The sequence below is a fragment of the Crocodylus siamensis genome, chromosome 5 (assembly GCF_052110815.1).
Source record: "Crocodylus siamensis isolate JL-2025a chromosome 5, ASM5211081v1, whole genome shotgun sequence".
NCBI classification, from domain to species: Eukaryota; Metazoa; Chordata; order Crocodylia; family Crocodylidae; genus Crocodylus; species Crocodylus siamensis.
This window is the reverse complement of record NC_143399.1, coordinates 130,015,512-130,034,465: the sequence shown is the minus strand read 5'-3', so window position 1 is coordinate 130,034,465 and position 18,954 is coordinate 130,015,512. Positions and strand designations below refer to the sequence as shown.

General features: G+C 43.6%; 1 protein-coding gene across 2 annotated transcripts in view; it reads right to left on the bottom strand.

Moving 5' to 3' along the window:
* Window positions 1-375, bottom strand: part of MYRIP (myosin VIIA and Rab interacting protein) — a 396,401-nt gene extending 396,026 nt beyond the window's left edge. Inside the window, exon 1 of one of the 2 annotated variants that reach the window (XM_090050365.1) lies at window positions 14-375. The gene's annotated coding sequence lies outside the window, so the exon portion shown is untranslated. The remainder of the gene's footprint in view (window positions 1-13) is intronic. The other variant, XM_090050364.1, reaches the window with a different exon arrangement.
* Between the last annotated feature and the right edge of the window lie 18,579 nt (window positions 376-18,954).

Sequence of the window (18,954 nt, the reverse complement as noted above, 5' to 3'; positions counted from 1 at the left end):
GGTGGGTACTCACCACGGCAGCCTGCACCAAAATGGAAGCTGGGCAGTAGGAACTCCCCCCTGCAACGCTCGCCGGAGGAGGATGCTGCGGCTGGGTCAGCAAGTCCTTGGCCCCGGGGGCCGGGGTGGCTCCTGCTCCCTCGCACCGCTGCCCTCGGGGGCGGCAGGGAGAGGAGGACGAGGGTCCCCCGCCGCGGGGCAAGAGTGCCTACCAGCGGCTGGGGCAGGGCGCCGGGTGGGCGCTGGCGCTGCTGCTGGGGGCCGCGCCTGCCATGGCACTGCCTCGCCCGTGCTGCCGCCACCTGGCCCGGCCCGGCGCGGCCGCGGGGGAGCCGAGCGGAGTGGAGCGGGGGCCGCGCGGGGGGGAGGGGGGGCGGCGCGCGCGCACTGCAGCGGCGCTGCCTCTCCTCACTGCAGCTGGCGGGAGCGGGCAGGAGCCGGCGGCCTCTGAGGGAAGCGGCTCCCCCCCCACCACCAAAAAAATAACCTCTCACGCCTGGAGGCGGGTGCTGAGACCCACTGACGGGTGTGAATGGAAGGAGGCGGGCAAAAGGTACCCAGGCTGGAGCCTTCTTGGGCTGGGGGCACAAGGAATCAAAAGTCTAGCAAATAAAGACTTTTTGGGGAAGAGGGGGGATCAAATACCTAATTGGTCTAAACAAAAGAGCTCACGTCTGCCACGAGGAGCTCTGATTCCTTTTTACCTCAAAAGCCCCACGGGATTGAGCCTCCCACAAACTGCTGAAAACCAACAAAACAACCGAAAAAACACAAAACAATCCCCCCCCAAAAACAAACAACACCCAAAACAACAAAACAACCCCCCAAAAAACAAAAAAAAAAAACCCCACCCACTCCCAACTGTAGCTGGGGTCACTTCTTTACATAACTGCATTTAAAGTAGATATCCTGCAGAGCGGTTGGTTGTAGCCGTGTGGCTCTTGGACACAGGCAGGCGAGGGGCTTTGGCTAAGCTGCGCTTATCTGATTCAACACAGCAAAGGGAACAGATGCCTTTGGGAAAATAACTCTCAGCTCTGGCTAACACAAAGGTCATTCATTGCTTCTGCTAGGACACGAATCAGTCATTCACACGATCTTCCTCGGCCTAACGAAGGGTGTTTGTGCCCAAAAGAAGAATCTTTCCAGCTGGTTCAGTTGGTTTAATAAAATATATCAGATTGACCCAAAGAACCTTGTCTGCCTCATTCACGGCACGCGTTTATAGCACAAGCAGCATTTATAGCACTCTCTTAACCTCATCCCAGTTAACATTGTTTCGTTATTACCTCACTGATCGATTAGAGAACATACTTGTTTAAAGTCGCGCGATGTTTGGTCAGAAGGTCGTTTGACTGCCGCCTGCTAGTAGGTGACTACCGTGATGTAATTGGATTCACTTAACATTGTTTTGCTTAATGTTGCATTTTTCAAGAACATAACTATGACGGTAAATGAGGAGGAGCTGTATGATTGAAAAAATATCTGAGGAAATCTTCTGAGCAGCCCCTCACCTGGGGGGGGGGTCCTGGCATCCACTGAGCAAAAGGGTCAGATCCAGGGGCTGCAGATCAGATAATACTTTCTTTGCTGGGGAGAGAAAAAGGCTAGTCTGCAAGAGGGGCTACACCCAGACGCACTAGGAAAAGGATGCTAGCTGCTGGGGGCATCTACCCTGCCCCACCAGCAGCCACATCATGGAGACTGCCTGAACAAGCGCAGCCCTGCTTCATGTGTTACGAGGCACAAGCACAGGGCTGGTTTTTCTGACCTGGCAGTACTCATTGCTTCACATCATTGCTACCACCACTGCAGGGCTCCCAGTGGCAGGCTTTGCCAGAACCCAGGATTTCCTTTAATGTACGGACATGAGGGGCAATTCAGCAGGGAAGGGTCTAAGGGGAGAGGGGAAGCTAACCACAGTTCTTTAGCAAAGTGGGGAGACCAACATTTATCTTGAGACCCATAGGTTAAAACTGAGGGTGCAGAAGCACTCCCTGGCTGGGGAGTTGATGGATTGGCCAGTGACAGCTGCTTCCAAGAGGAAAATGACTGGTTTTTAGTTTAGAAACAAACCCTACAAGAATGTTTCTCAAACTTTCTCAGGTTGATCTCCTTGTCTTCTCCCCACAGGCATGTTGACATGATCACAGGGCCTCCTTACACATCACTTTGGGTGGCTCCTAGAGTTCTTATCGGACAATCCAGGGGTTAACAGCTCCAGGAATATGTGAACACCTGAAACTGGTTTTAAGCACTTGTGAGGCAGCTCAAAGTGACTGATCCCTGTCACCCAGCTTGTGTTGCACTAAGGTGTAGCCAGGATAGGCTACACCTTAATGTAAACACCCCACCCCCCAGCTGGTCCAGATCAGAGCTAATGCACCCATTGCCCTCCCCAGCACCCCAGATCCAGGCTCACTGTCTCCCCACCTACCCACCCCCTGCTTACTTGAGGCTTCCCCAGGGCTGTTTGTCCTAGGGAGCAGGCAGGAAAGAGTTAAACTACCTGCCCAGGGGAGGCTGCTTCTGCTGCTCTCTGGGCCAGAAGAGCAACAGCTATACAGTAGCAAGCAGGTAGGTTAACCCTACCCTGCTTACTCCCCGAGGACAGACACTGCAGGCAACCACAAGTAATGGCCTGGGGTTGTGGGGAGGCAGGGGAGGGAGCCCTAGGGAGCAGAGGGGAAGTCTGGAAAGGCGGAGTGTGGGGAATTCTTACCTTTCATTCTTTCAGGCCCCTGCTGACCTGAATGTGACTGCTCTAAGCTTGAGTTAGCATTAACACTGATCAACATTTATGTAGCTTACAGCATAGGGTGTAATAAGGCCCAGTCAAAAAAGGAAGGCAGAGTGCACCTGCTTTCTTTTCCCTGCTGTGAGCCATTTCTTTTTTTTTTTTCCTTCTCTGTGGAAGACTTGTTATAGACTCTCAGTGCCCTTTTCTAAAGGTTTCCTTTTACTTACTGTTTAATGTTTTCTGTTAACCAAATAGCAACCAGTCTCATATTTGACAGCAGAGTCCTGGAGTAAATCTTGGCTTATGGGTATCCTTGGAGCTCTACCCCACATCTGAATGGTTTCATGGAGCGAAAACGGATTTATGGGAAAGCCTGTAAGATTTCTTTTCTTCTCATCAGATGATTGCCTCTGTATCAAAATCAGATCTTATGCAGATATTAATCCCCTCCTGTCCTATCCGAACTGCGGCCGTTGCCTATCCAACCTCTTTTCAGACAGCTCTAGTGAAGGAGATTCTACAATGTTTCTAGACAGCTAATTCCACTGTTTTAAGTAGAAGAACAGTTGGACAATAGAACAAGCCACTTGGGGATGTTGGGAAATGCAGAGTAGGCCAAAGGAACAAACTGTACTGTTTACTCCTCTGTAAATAGTATGGAAGAGTTCTTTGGAAGTACATTAGAGCCGGAAGAGACAAAAGAGGAGTTTTCAATGTCCCTTGCCTATTTATTTTTGGTATTTGCTTGGACAACATAGCCTATAGATTAGAAGTGCTATTTATAAGATGGTTTTGATCATCTCAGAAGTTGTTATAGCAATAATGACTAGGTTCAACATTAATTGGCTGCATCACTAAATAGATATGATATAACACCAAGTCTATGCATATTTAACGCTTTTAAAATTTTGAATGTACCTTCCTCAAAATGCAATTTTTACACAGTGTGGCCCTGATCCTTCCCCCGCTGAAGACAAAAACAACATTCCTATTGACTTTAAAGTATTCAGAATAAATCCATATCAAAAGACACTGCTGGTGGCTATCCCAAAGGGTCAGCTACCTAATAACTGGTAGCAGAGGTGCAGTCCACATAGGGATGGATAGGAGTGAATTTAAAGTAAAGGGAAACCAGATGGCTCAAACTGCCAAGACTTCCTGCCATACGGGTTGTGTGTGCTGTGTTATTAGAATGAAGTTGTGGCCTGGTCAGTCATTCACATAATCAGTGAGTCACTGCTGTAATTTGACTGTGCTCTTTACACATCCTGTATTATTGCAGACTGTGCTGTATCAAGCTAATTATATTCCTTTGGTGTTGTTTTCATTCTTATTTTTCATGCTTGTTTAACTTTGTTTCAAAGTGGCTGCAGCTGTTCATTGGAAGGTATGGTATATTTCAGTGAAAGTGTTCTGTTTAGGACAATCTTGGAAGATTTTATAGGGAAAAAAATCATTTGAATTTGAATTAAGATATCACAAATGAAACAAAAAACATATTAAACATCTATGTGGGTACTAATACCCACTTATGTGAGTTAATAAAATGAGTGCCAAGCCATAAAGGATGCTGAATTTATGATTTCAAAAGTGCATCAGAATTGTCGTGGAAGCATTTTTTCACCACACATGATTTATCATTTCACAAACAAAAAAACTCAAGATTTTGTTTCGTTAGATAAAAGCTTTACAAATAATTATCAAGAGCTGTATTTGTCAAGTGCAGTAGGACAAGATAACAAATTCATTTGGAAAAGTAACACTCAACACTGTCTAAAATAAAGGTCATTCATTGCTTGTACTAGAACAATAATCAATAATACACATCAAGCATTTATAGTATGATTGAAAAAAATATCTGATGGGGGATCAGTCTTCTTGAGACTTACACCTCAGCTCATAGTCTCCAGAAAAGCAACAGGTTTATAACATTTGCTGTTACATTAACAAGGGTAAAATTGCTTTATCAGTTTTCATACTCTGACTGAAGTGAATTTAGAATTTTGTTCCCATATAAACAAAAAATGCACAACTAGATGCATGACAGAGATTTTACACTTTCTTCTGAAACACCCGGTATTCAATACTGTTGGACACAGGATGTTAGACTTGAGGTTCTTTTGTTCTATTCCACTATAGCAATCAGTATGTTTTTATTAGGAAAGATTACTCAGTGGAGAGGGGCATTAACTCATAGCACAGTAGAAGCCACCTTTAGCAGCTGAAGGACTGTGGATAGGCAAAGGGCCAGAGAAAAGCAGATCACATGCAAGAAGCATGGTATCAGTATGGGGGAACTAGAATGGGTATCAGAATCCTGAGAAGTTATATGCATTAGTATAACATGGTTTGTTTGTTTTATAATAACATAGGATTTATATACATTCATTTGGATGTCACTAGCCCACTTATAATGCAGCATTAGTCTATACTTCCTGGTGCATGCCACTCACAGGGGAAAAAAATGAACAAAATCTCTTCCTCATCCAGTTCTGCAACATGATAAGGGGCTGATGGATAATATTATTCAATATATTGGGATTTCTTTGGAATTGGGTATGTTGCATGCAACACCCATTGATTATTTCAACTCTATGTCTGGATAAATCAAAGCTTTTCCTATGAACAGTGCTATAGAAAAGCATCACCAAAACTGAACTTAGGGGCCACCTTGCTGTCTCAGTGAAGATATATATATATATCAATATAAAAGCACTACTGCCTGTAGGATGTAAAATATTTTGTATCCTATGGCAAATATATGAAAATAAAACACCTGATATGCCTGTACTTTGTCAAAGGGTCTGCTTTATAGTACAAATTAGCCATAGTACGATAAGCTAATATAAAAATAAAAGTGCAATGATATTTGGGTGTAGGAAGAAAGTATCATCTTAATGATGCTTTTTTATTTGCTTTGTTTGGATTTTTATGAATGTGGGCTGCATTAGTGGATGAGTCACAAAATAAGCAAAATACAGTGCAAATTGAAAGAGACAGGTGCATTTCCCTTCCATATTCAGTGCTGACAAAATGGCAATATAAATTTATATGTGAATACAGTGCACCCTTTAAGGATTGAAGGGCAAAAGTAGTATGCATCAATCTGACATCTGTAAGTGTATTTGTGCAAACTGTTCTTTTTGCACAGAGAGAGACTGTTGGTAGAGGCAGATGTAACAACTGTATTCTTATCAAAGGACACTAACATAAGCTGTTGCAATAAAACTGTTATATTGGCATCGCTTTGTTTTGTTTTGAGGGGGTTAGCAATAGAACTAAACAAACTGTTGCAACTTTCACCCTGTTTCATTCAGGGTCAGAGTCATATAATCTTAGAAAATTAGGGCTGGAAGGCACCTCAGGAGGTCATTTAGTCCAACCCCTGCTCAAAGCAGGATCATCCCCAACTAGATCCTCCCAGCCGAACCTTCGTTTAGCCAGGTCTTAAAAACCTCTCTGGGTAACCTGTTCCACTGTTTTACTACCCTCCTAGTGAAAGATATTTTCCTAATATCTAATCTAAACTTCCCTTGCTGCAACTAGAGACCGCTGTTCCTTGTCCTGTCATCTGCCACCACTAAGAGCTGTAGGGGCAGCTCAGTTGTCACCAACCAGTGGATATCAATCCACTGGTAGATCTCAGAGCCTCTTGGAGTTGATCCAAGGTTGGGGCGGGGGTCTGAGTGCCCGCATGCATGCACACACATACCCCAGCCAAGCAGGTTAGTCAAAGGGGGAGGGGAGGGGCAGGGGCTAGATCGAGGCCCCTGTAGTGAGGGACAGTGCTACAGAGGCAGGAGCAGGGGCAAGTTGAGTGAGGACCCAGCCAGGTGGGACTTACCTGCTGGGGAGATGCACCCCCACCAATTTTTTTTTCCCTCTGCCTTGATCTGCCCTCTGCTTCTCTCACCACAGACTTACCTATGGGGGGCGAGGGGATGGATGGCAGCAGCGCACGGTAGATCTTGGGTTGCTTTTAAATGCCGGAGGTGATTTCCTACCTAAAAAGGTTGGAGACCACTGGTCTAGCTCCATACTCTTTCAAACCCCCTTCAGGTAGTTGAAGGCTGCTATTAAATATCCTGGCCTCCTTTTATCTAGACTAAATAAGCCCAGTTCCCTCAGTATTTCCTCATAAATCATGTCCCCCAGCCTGCTCACCATTTTTGTTTCCCTCTGCTGGACCCTCTCCAATTTGTCCACATCCTTTCTGTAGTGGGGGGCCAAAGTCAGGGTATTGGCACTAACTTACATGCTAGAGCAGAGGTACCTAAACTCTTTCTTATTGCATACCCCCTTCCAGACTTACCAGCTGCCTGTGTACCCCTTCCAGCATAAATTTTATATTTTAACCCCTTAAATGCCAATTATTATAATGGAAATTAAATCCACCGTTACACAATTTCTCCTGCATACCACCCAGAAGTGTCTTGCATATCCCCAGGGGTATGCATACCACCATTTGGGAACCCCTGTGCTAAAAGGATTATGCAGATATAACATTTTCATTGCAACAGGCAATGCTTGCACCTGATAGCAGCTCTCCTTCCCTTTTTTAAATGATTAAAAGGTACGTTTGTCCATAAAATCAGTGTAAGATATCCTTGTTTTACCAACTGTCTTAATGCAAGGTACCAGATTTTCTTGTCACTTGTAGTGGCTTTATACCAGCATGAGTATACTTTCTTCCATGGAACTTCCCCTGATTTACATGCATTTAAACAAGATACCTTCAGCCTCAAATTTCAAGAACTGACTTAGATACATAGTAAAAGAAAAATATCTAGCAGGTAATAATTGACTCCTTGAAGCTCACTTTCCAGATATTTCAAATAATGGACTCATATATCCTGGTTTGCATAGTCCCTGTTTAAAAGATCCTCAGAACTCTGTGTCTGTGACAAATATACAGACTTCAGTGTATTGCCATCTGTAAATAGAATATAAAGGTACAAATAAACAACTGTTTGTGCAATATAAATAGATCAATGAAAAATAACCCATAATTGTATAATTCGAAATATTTTTCTATGCTGACATTTCATGAAAGGCCCTAAATAATGATAATAATTTGCAATTTATAACAACCTTTCTTTCATTCTGGAATCTCAGAGGTCTTCCCAAGTATTAATTCACTAAGCATAATCCATGTAACAGGCTGGGAAGGTAGTGATAATTAAAATGAAAGTTAAATTGTTCACAGATTAAAGGCAAATGATAAATGAGGGACAGAAATCGGAACAATTATCAAATTATTGCTATTGATAAATTTATATAACAACCTAATTTGGCATGGCACTTCACAGAGATTTCAAAAACCATGGTCCTGCCCCAAGAGCTAACAACAAGGGTGCTCAACCCTTGTCCGTGGGCCAGATATGGAACACAAAGTCAGGTCTTCTGGCCCAAGGAGTGGCCTAAGAATTAAAAAATGTGGCAACTGGGGAGCTACAGCAGTTGTTAATTGCTTCTCTCCTGCTGCCAAATTCCCAGACTCATGAGGAGTCCTGTGGGGTGGCCAACATGGCCAAGCACACCAAATCACACCATAATGTGGCCAGATCTGCATGCATGGGGCCAAGCCAGTACATTGCCACAAGTGGACGTGAAGGGTTGTTCTGGCACATGACTGCAGGGTTGCTCAGGCATGCAGCCACAGCTGGTGCATGGGGCTAGGCTGGTTTGCAGCAGCATGCAGCCCATGGGGTCCAACCCCATGGGCCAGCAGCAAAGAGGATCTAGCCCATGGACCAGCACCCCTGCACAAGACATCTGGCCTTCAGGGCTAAAAGACTGTGTACTGGCTTACAATATAAGTTCAATATATGTTAAACATGAAAAGAGGTAAGGTAAGGGGCTAAGGACACAGGAATTAAAGTTAATTTAAAATAACATGAATTATTTCTTTATAATTGTTATTTTAAGTGAAAATTGAGAATGGGAGAGCTTACATTCTAAAAAGAAACAAATAGATGATACTTTGTAAAAATGGCATGTGAGATACAAGCAAATAAAGTGGCACACTGTGGTCACATTCTGTGGTTGTTGCACTTAATTTCTGAGGTTGGGTAAAAGGTAATGAGAATAGTGTGAGAATTAATAATTGTAGGGAGCAGGAAAAAAGGAAGGGCAGAGAGGCATTAATGGCTTGTAGGTGTCGGAGAAATTGGCCAGCTACTGTGTAGCACCCATACACCGAAGGGTGTGCTCATACACCGAGGAGCACTGGCCATGTCCCATCTCTGGGCTCGTTCCTAGCCATGATCAATTAGGCAGAGAATGAGGGAGTGTCCGGTATGTGAGTTTATTGCTCTGCAGAGGGGTACCCAATGTCCAAAGACAAAGAGCTCCCCCCGATCTGAGTTCGATAGTCCTCTTTATGTTAACAGGTCATACATATGCAAATATAAGTATACATAGGCATAAGGCATATATGCGCGCCCATCTTTGGGGAATTTCCACAAGTCTGGGGTCCTTCTACGTGCTGTTGCTGGGTTACAGAATGCGGAACAGAGCAAGCTTAAGCCGGCTGAAGTTGGTTTGGTGGTCTCCAAACTTAGTGTCAATCCGGGGGGGGGTGTCAAGCTTCTGCTTTTAAAAAGTCATCTCCTGCTTCCCTTTTTTATTTATGGTTGTTTTTCTTACATTAGGGTATAGACAACAAAACTGGCAGATAACATCTTATGATGTGTGTAGACGAAATGGGAGCCCTAAATCGAAGTGGTGTTTTTTTAAAAACACTGCTTCAATTTATGGCCCTTTAAACCCTGGTGTCATGCACACACCCTGCTGACTTACCTGCCTTTCCAGCGGTAGGGAAGGGAAGGCGAGCTGCTGACAGGCAGAGCGGTCCCTGGGCTGCGGTGGGGGCTGGTGCTTTCCTCCACAGCAGCAGCAGCTCCCTCCCCCCCCAGGTGTCACCTGCACCGCAGCCACAGAGGGAAGCACCGGGCCCCTGCACAGCTCAGGCAGGCAAGCTCCAGGGGAAAAAACCAAAAAATTAAAAGATCAGGCTTGCCACTTTTCTTGGGCAGAGTCTGCCTTCTTGGACTGCTGCCAGGCTGCCTGCAGGGCTTCCGACATAGGCCCTGAGCTGCATGGAGCCCGGTGCTTCACTCCACAACTGTAGGGGCAGCAAACTAAAACTCCTTGGAGGAGTTTTAGTTAGCTGCACCTCAAGTCATTTAAGGAGCCTCACCGCCAAATTTGCTACAGCGGCTGTAATTAATGTGCAATACACTGCTGACGCGTGCAAACACTGACGCCTTTAAAGCAGTGCAAAAGCAGTTAGCCCACTTTCAAGTGTCACACATACATGCCCCTCATTTCGTCTACACATGGCCTTACTTTCTTTGCAATTCCTCTTTAAGTCACGTGTGTTCTGATGTCTCTTCACAATTAACAAGAAATTCAGTAAGGATAAGCACACATGCATTTGAAGCCCTGTCAATAGGTGAAAATTTCAAAAAAGCAGCAGCCTTTACACTCTCACTGTCATGTGTGGACAGGTGAAAAATGATTCAAATGTGGCAAAAACACTCCAGCTTTAGTTCTGAATGAAGCAGTGTTCAGACTGGAGCAGTTTTCCTCCATTTATTGTTCATGGCTTGTCCACAAACCATGATTAGAGTGAAACAGCTGCTGCCCTTTTGAAATGTTCCTTTTTTTGAAAGGGTTCCAAATGTGCATGTCCCTACCCAAACTTGTCACTCCATTATTAGCAGGAAGTTATTAAAACAGACATGAGTCTTAAAGAGGGATTTCAAAGAAAATATAGTGGTATCTACCCACTTTACTGAGTGATTTTTTTCATGCGTAAGGATCAGGGTAGGTGAAAGCAGGAAGGAATTTGAGGGAGAAACTTTTAGGGGAGAAATGAGTTTTTTGCCCTCTCATCATCCTTACTACCACACACCTGCTGACTAAATAGAGGGCCATGAGCAGGTGTTACATTTGTGCTGAGAGAAAAGCCTTTGTCCCAGCACAAAAAGAAAGCATATAGCCATTCAAGGCCTTTCTTGAAAAAGAGAACTGGCTTTTTTACCTGTGAAAAAGATCTCTTTCTTCCCAATCTAACTTGAATGACTGTCCACTTTTCATGAGTGCAGAGGACTAATATCTCACAGTCCTCTTGAAGGGAGAGTACCAGCTCCCTAATAGCCCACCTGGGGTGAGCTGTCTCACTGCGAAAACCCTGCATAAGAGAATTCTCCCTCCTCTTCTTGCCAAATCAGGCAATCAACAGGTGAAGCAGGGCATTCTCCATTGGCAGTAAGCTTTGCAACGTGCCAGCAGGGGTGTCACCAAGGGAAAACGGAGCAGGAGATAGCTGTGTGGTGGATGCAAGGCTTCCCATGCCTAAGGAGATTTGTTACCATGCACAGTGTCCCTACCTCCCATTACATTGCCCCAAGAAGTGCAAGGAGCACCGGCTAATCTCCTGTGAGGAGAACTGGGAGGATTCTGCTGATTTCCAGCACCAGCCAATTGACAATTGACAGCCTGCCCCCTTCCTACGCAGGGGAGAGGTATGGCTGTCAATTCACGGGCTCCCCTAATGGTGGAAGTGACCTAGGAGCAGCCTTCTAGTCCACCTCTGTAGCTTTCCAGCTGGGGAGGCTAGAGTACATGTGTACTTCAGCTCCCAGGCTATTTTTCTGGAATTTCTCTGAAATTCAGACTGGTAGAAATGACCACCTACATGTGGCCAAGATTTAGTTTTAAAAAATATGGTGCTATGCTGCTCGTCTCTAAAACTTCCCCTGGAAAGTATGTCAACTTTATGACCACTGCTCCTGTGACACTGACTGATGTGCAGTGCATTTTTGGTTCCTTCAATAGCAATATTTTTTAATATTGGCATGAACCATGAAAATGGAATTAGCCCTAGCTCCCTATACAGTAGTTTGTCCCTCTCACTCACTGTTTGAGACAAACTTAATAAAAGAATATTGTGGCCCATTAAAATATGGCTTTATAGCCTTACTTCTGCTTCCCTGCATAGACTTTGCACTCTGAGGTAGTGATGCCATCTTTTAAAATGTTGAACACTATTCTTTACTTTATGAATATAAAGCTAAGCCATCTTTACAAAGATCCACATGGTATCTTATAGTGAACCAGAGAGAACACTTAAGTCACCAGTTGACCACAAAAATATTTGTCCTTAACCAGTTTTGACATTATAAAACAAGCAGTAAATGAAGGAAACCCACTAACAGTACAGCTCTTCTTTCTTTTGTTTTGCAGCTATAGCATTCTTCTGTCTGCATCAATGGTATCATACTATAATGAGTTTGCATAATAAAATAAAACAAACAAACAATCTGAGGTATATTTTGCCCACAGTTGCTTATGAAGTTGCTGTACAGTTAATAGGTCACTCAGCTAAATCTTGACTTTACTGACTTGAGCCCTGTAGTAGTAGTTATCTGCATTTAAACAAAAGCATCTGAAATGTGTTTTGATATGTCCGTACCCTAGGGCCAAACTCTCGGGTAGTATTCAAATCCTTGTTCTGAGCTGCTCAGTGAATTGTCAATCATGCTATAACATTTGGTGCTAACAACAGTAATAATGACTCATATTATTGCACTTCAGCAGGGTTTCACTAAGCATAGTTCTAGGTCTAGAATTTGGACTTATACATATACACACTTTACATTTATAGTAGTTATTCAGGGTCTCTATTACACCTATGAATGAAAAATCTATAACGTTTTAAAGCTGTTTTGGAAGCTGGCAAATAAAAGATGTTACAATACAAGAGGTTCAAACCAAGTAATAGTTGACTGGCAACCAGACTACAAATTATTTTAAGCCCATAATATAGGAATAAAAAGAAGTCATTTCTGAGAAAAACTAGGGCTAAACCTAAAAAGGAACCAAATTCATTTTTAGTATTGTAACATCTACTGGTAGGTGCCTGGTCCCCAGAGTTCAATCCAAAATTCTATGTTACATACCTATGCTTGGATTTCTGAGGTGTCATAGTTCAAAGTTCAGACTAACAGACACAGAATAAGGGAATGACTTAGGGGGTCAGAGTGCCTGTATACTCAAAAGGTATTGAAAACATGGAGAGCATTCTCTAACCTTTAAAGTATATCAAGCACCTTTAAAGTGCTTCAAATAGCAACCGTGCAAATGTTCATGCCCTTTGAAGCTCTCCAAAATTGACGGAATCCCCCAAAATAGTATCTTTTTGAATAATGAAATATTTTACTGCTTCCATGTATACCATGTATGGCGCTCAACAGGAGATTCCTGCATCCCTCAGGGCTCTGCTCTCCCTACACATGCACACATGGGGAGCGAGAGGGATAGTGACACAGACTGTCAATGGGCTCTCTTCTGCCAATGCCTCCTTCTCTTGCTGCTTCCAACCTGGGTAGATCTCCACGCCCTGCCAGTGTAACCTGATTTGGGTAGGCGCCTGCCAGAGTCAGACAGATCCCCACCCCACACATCCTGTTGTTCCAACATAGACTGCTGGGAGTGGCAGTTTCTTGCAGTGTCCAGAACATGGGACCTCCCAGCACTGGGGACACTCCTAGCCCCTGCCATAGCCCCTAAAACATTCAAAATTCTAGAGCCCTGTCCTGCTACTCTGGGACTCCCCACAGCCCCAGACTTCCACCACTGGAGCCAAACCTGAGATTCTAGCTCTTCAGCCCCCCAATCTTCATGAACCTCTGGTTTGGGAGTGGGGGGAAGGGAGGGAAGAAGGGGGTCTCCAGTTTCCCACTTCTGTTAGGGGCAGGTCACTCATGAAGAGTAGAGGTGAGGGACACGAGGCTATCCACTGACATCAGCTCCATTCCCTGCCCCATACTACCACCCCCATAGAGAGGAAAGTGGAGCTGCAGCCTTGGGAGACAGGAGCTTCAGAGAGACTCTAACAATCCACTCTGCCTGCCACATGTCTCCTGCTTACTCACCTGATGGAGAACAGGTGTGGGTGGGAGGCATAAAGCTGGAGGCCACTACACCCCTCTGCAGAACCCCTTGGCTGGGAAAGCACAATGATACAAGCAGCAGTGGCAATTTTGAAGTTCTCCAATGGAGATATATGGCAGGGGATGTACCCATGTCCAACATCTGAAACACTACTTTTTTGTAATGTTTTTAAAACTTTGGAACTTGGAAATGTTTCAAAAGTTTCATCTGTCTCTGATCTGAGGCATTACTTGAATCCAACATTTATCTGAAAAGAGAAATCACAGAAATAAGTTAGTATATGCTAGTAATATTAGTATTGTAAATGCTAATTCAAACAATAGTGAATGTACTTCAACCATATTAATTTGCCTAGCTCTCGTCACAACATCTAATCACAAAGATAGTTTCCTTCTGAAAATACCAGACAGTATTTTTAAAAATGTCAGGTAGCAAGAAAATGGTCAGTCTTGAGGTAAATCTTCCTTCAAGTCATTTGTACTCTGATCAAAAAGAAAAATCTCAAATGAAAGCAGTGGTGGTTGTGGCAGGTAGTAGACTACAGGTATCAACACAGAAACAATTTATCATGGGATATAAGAAGGCAAGGATTTCCCGGGCTTCAACTGCTCCATGCTAACTGCTTGAGGTGTGCAAAATGGCCGTATTTGATTCGGATTCGGCCCAAATGGGGAACAATGATTCTATTTGTTGACTCGGATCACTGTCCCTGATTCGATTTGGCTGAATCTGAATCTGAAGATTCGATGCTGATTTGGAGAATCAGCAATTCGGCCATCGACACAGCTTTAAAATTTTTTCTACATACCTCAAGGTACCAGGCACAACTCATGATCACTGCGATGCTGGGGCAGATGGAGCATCCCACAGGAGTGTGTGTGTGTGTGTGTGTGTGGGGGGGGTCAATCCAACCTGGAGATCGGCCGCAGGGGGACCCCAGGTGCCCCCCCAGACCCAGGAGGCACCAGTTGCTGAGCTGGGGAGGATGTGGGGTAGGGGGCCCGCACTCCCCAGCAAACCCAGAAGTGGACCGGAAGTGCTTCTGGTCTACTTCTGGGCCTGCTGCCAAACACACTGGGGAGCCCCCTGCACTCCTGTGGGATGCTCCATCTGCCCCAGCATTGCAGCATTCACAAGCTGACTGGTACCTTGAGGTATGTAGAAAAAAAAATAAAGCTGTGTATGTCCAAATTTCTGAACCTCTCCAAATTGATTTAGAGGGTTCCAGTTCAATTTGCAGAGATTAAAAGGTCTCCTGATTCTATTCATATTTGGAGATTCAGCCTCCAAATTGGGCCGAATTGAATCAGGGACTGATTCAAAGCTAAACTAGGGCTTCACACAGCCCTAGTAACTGCATAGAGGAATATGCCACAGTTCCTTGGCAGGGGACAGCAGAGCAGGAGATGGGGCAGAGGAAAGGGACAGGAGGAGCACTAGGGGAGGTGCAGGGCTAATTTGTGGTATGCCTGCCAAAAAAGTTGGCCCCCACTGGCCTACATTCTATACCACATAAGAAAAATAGGTATGCAAGATGCTGTTAGCTTCACTTACATCATTACCATCATTAAAATGATCATCACTATAGCAACTGTTATATGCCACCATTAGGATTAGGCCCAGGAAGCCATTTGTGTCATCTACCAAAACACAAAATAAATTGTCCCTCTCTCAAAGACCTTATGCCAAAAAATGTGATAATTCGTCTCTCATATCCTGTGTAATCAGTTTGTTCTATTCTTACACATGGAATGAAATTCTACCCCTTTAACTTATCCCAGAGCTCTGAAATGAAATGTATTGGAGCAAAATTATATCTGTCACAAGCTGCCAAAAAGATTTTGTGGCTTTATGCAAATCAAATCCTCCAAGGATTGTCCCAATTCTACATAGCTTTCTTGTGTGCTATTTGCATGGAAAGCTTTGCATTAGCAGATATACATATATGAAAATAATTGTATCTGTTGTTTTCAGTAGTTCCGTATCTGGAGAGGCTGTAACTTAAACTATTCCATGTCCATTGGACCTCATTTAGTCTCATTCAAGCCTGTAAAATGTGATTTATCATTGTCTGAGACCAAAAATAACTTTTTGAAACCTAAATCATGGCCCATTTTGTCCCAGACTGAACTAAGTGCAAATACAGCATATTAAAAAGCATATTTTATAACAAAATATTCAATAGAGTTGTGATTTTACATTTTCAGGCAAATTTAATTATTTTTTACCATTCAAAATATTGGATGTTTCTGTACATTTAAGAAAAAAATGCTGTCTACCTATGAACAGCTGTTAAACTAACAGTGTATATTACTCCAGATATTTAAAAACATGTTGAACTATCCTTCCCTTATAACTTAAACACAAGCATATAAAATATAAGTATATGGGATATTTAAATCTAAATTAATAAACAACAATGAAAATTTCTGTGTGACACTATTACAGTAGTTTTAAAATATTTTATGTTCGCATTTAATATTAATGGAAATAGGTTCAGCAGCCTACATACTCCTTGGCATTAAGGGCTATTCATACAAATAGTCCTCTGGAGAATATGTAACTTTTAATAAGATAAACTTAAAATGCAAATAAAACTGGAGGTCAAATTGCATTTTTGCAGAAATCTTAGCTTTTGCATTTCTAGTGCTTATTTTGATCATTTTCTCTTACAACATAGGTTTCTCATACAGTAAGCAGGCAGATCTAAGTGCCATCTACAAGTTATCCGGGTCAGTTAATCAGTCATCAGGGAGGCACATGTATCCAGTAGAAACACTAGACTTATGGGCTAGGGACAGAAGTTACACATAATCCAGTTTAAGTGATCACAACCTGGTTTAAACCTGTAACAGAACAGAAGTTCAGTGCATATAAACCAACTTCAAAATGGCTGAAACTGGTTTAAGATAAACCTAGTTGAATGTAGTATCAGACTTAACTGATTTAGGTCAACCCTTAGGTTTATAAAACTGTCCCAGACCTTTTCCTAGTTCAAGTTAAATTAGAGTCTCCCAACATCCCAGCATGGTTTTCAGCCCTGTACTGAGCTGTACTGTCTGCTCCAGAGTGCAGGTCTGGCCCCACTCCTCTGCTCCCTAGCTGGAGCAGATAAGGCTGGCTCACTGGCCTCACTGGCTGGCTCACTGCCCCTCACAGGCAAATCCCAGCTGGGACCTGCAGCCAGAGAGTGGGGTTAAATTCACCTTCCCCCAAGTCCAGAGCTGCCCTGCCCTGTCTGCTAGCTTACTTATTCCCAGCTGCAACTGTGGACTACAAATCCCAGAGGCACCTGGAAGCAGAAAGAGGAAGTTATGAGCAACCCTTCAGAGTACTGCTGCTGTGATTGTAGACTGCAAATTCCAGAGATCTCAGAGGCAGCAGAAAGAAAACATACAGCCCATGCTGGCTATATGCCAGGGAGCTATGCTCTAGTACCCCCTGCCATCTTCTGGCTTGAGCCACCATGGGCATGTGGCTGCATTTTCTGAATCATAAATGAATGTCTGTTCATTTGCTTATTGGTTCAATCTTTGCAGCTTAGACTAACCTGCAAAGACTGAATCAATTCAGCCTCGGGCTTTTTGACTGCCTGTACTTAGCTATGGTGAATATCTGAATGTTCTTTCCTCCTTGGAGCTTAGGTACATGAATCAATGTCCAGGGCTAGGGACAGACATTCAAAAAGCTTGAGCCTAAATTGATTCAATCTTTACAGGTTAGTCTAACCTGGCTAGGTGGAACTGGTTTGTAACTACATAAACATTCCAGAAATGCAGGCACGTGCCTGCAGTGGCTCAGGCTAGAAGCTGGGGGGCACTAGAGCAGCCCTCCTATCCCTTCTACAGTACTGAGCTGAGGGGGGGTCATGTCCAGACCCTGGCAGGCTGCTCTGATTAGCCCAGCAGGAAATTGATAACAGTGGTTGTCACCTCCTACCTCAGTGTTTATCATCCCATTAAGAAAACAACGGAGGAACATTACCAGCTACCTCTTGATACTATCTATTGATTCAGCAGGGACCATAGCCAGCATGTGATCTGCTAGCTAATACACAGACACCTCCTCAGCAAGGCAGAGGGGAGGGGGGAGTTCCTGCTTAGCAGGGAGTGGTGACAGGGAGGCCAGGAGCAGCCCGCAGTCTGTGTTGGAGTTGCAGCCAGGGAGCAGAGAGGAGGGGCCAGTCCTGCTGTGAAGCAGAGAGCCCTGCCCAGCCCAGAGAACATGCCGGGATGCTGGAGGTGTCTGGTTTATCTTAAAGCAGCAAGGGGTCTGGGACAGACGCGTAAACTGCTTTGACCCAAATGAGTTAAGTCTATTACTATATTCAACCATATTTAACTCCAACTGGTTTCAGCCATTTTCAAACTGGTTTATGTGCACTGAACATCTGTTCTGATATAGGATTAAACCAGTTTCTGATCACTTAAACTGGTTTATGTGTGATGTCTGTCCCTAGCCCAAGTCACTCAGACTTGGGATGCCTTCCTAGCTAGAATACCCAACCGACGGCAGCAATAGACATTTTCTCCATCCTATTTCTAACCAACCAATAAATTAGTATGGGAAGCTCTCATCTCATGGTGGTGAGTACAATAAGGGCTGAAATAAAATAGACTAACAATTTAAAACTCTAAGCTATCATACGTTATTACTCCTTATATCCTGTCTAAAATACTATTCAATCTTACTCATGAAAACAGGTATTTTGAATTGTTTTCTAAAATGAGAAAAAATGTCTCCTTTTAACCTGTTAGAATATTCTCAGGGAATTCTCAGCTCTAGAATCTATAAGGTTTCTTCTGAAATGCAATTCCATATTTTCCAGTTAAGACAGGGAAAAACAAAATGTGTCATTTTTTTAAGTAAATGAGATAACTTAAAAACTTCAGCACTAGTGTGACTCTAGAAATAGTGTGAATAGCCATTTTTGTATTCTGATATTGGAGGCATTTTCTTTTATTTGGCTTTCTCCAAGAAGGCTTAGTAAAATCCATTAAAATTAGACCTTAGCCTTGTTTTCTCACCCTATTGGTCTGCTACAGAATGATAAATCACTTTTCCCACAGGAGATCTGAAGACCTTTCAAATTAAAATTTGACCTTTGTAACACAGCAATAAAAACAAGATCCCCCCAAAGTGCATTCTTTATAGTATTTATGGATCGCATGATAGAGTAAATTCGCAAACAAATGACAAAGAGAAGTTCACATCTTTGTTGTTTTGACCATGTTCTCATTACTCCTTCTCAA